The sequence below is a fragment of the Oncorhynchus gorbuscha genome, linkage group LG15, assembly GCF_021184085.1.
Source record: "Oncorhynchus gorbuscha isolate QuinsamMale2020 ecotype Even-year linkage group LG15, OgorEven_v1.0, whole genome shotgun sequence".
In the NCBI taxonomy this organism is placed as follows: Eukaryota; Metazoa; Chordata; class Actinopteri; order Salmoniformes; family Salmonidae; genus Oncorhynchus; species Oncorhynchus gorbuscha.
Window position 1 is genome coordinate 896,208 of NC_060187.1, and position 688 is coordinate 896,895.

A 688-nucleotide genomic window follows, 5' to 3' on the forward strand; every position below is an offset into this window, starting at 1 on the left:
CTTTAATACAGGACTAGTAAAGACCCAGTACACTACTTTAATACAGGACTAGTAAAGACCCAGTACACTACTTTAATACAGGACTAGTAAAGACCCAGTACACTACTTTAATACAGGACTAGTAAAGACCCAGTACACTACTTTAATACAGGACTAGTAAAGGCCCAGTACACTACTTTAATACAGGACTAGTAAAGACCCAGTACACTACTTTAATACAGGACTAGTAAAGACCCAGTACACTACTTTAATACAGGACTAGTAAAGGACTAGTAAAGACCCAGTACACTACTTTACTGAAGACATTTATCATTAAATATGAATGATTTTACAGTGGGTGCTGCAGCACTGTCGGCCCCCCTACTTCCTACGGCTATGATCACATCTGTCATGATCCTTTTTAATAGAGGATGACTTTACTCACATACAAACTGGATGGAAACGTGGTTTATGTGACAATCTGGAGTGGCCTACATAGGAATGAAATAATCATGGAAGCTTCTTATATTAGAACGACTGCTTTTTATCATTTTACCAGGAAGCTGTGTCAGTCGGTGTGATGCAAATAACATGGCTAACACCCTGGTTTTAATGTCTGTGGTTGGCTGAGGTATTGCGCCTTCTCTGCCACACTTTGTCCACCAGGAGATGCTGTCTGCTTTCAGAAACATAAAGCATGTGATACCGG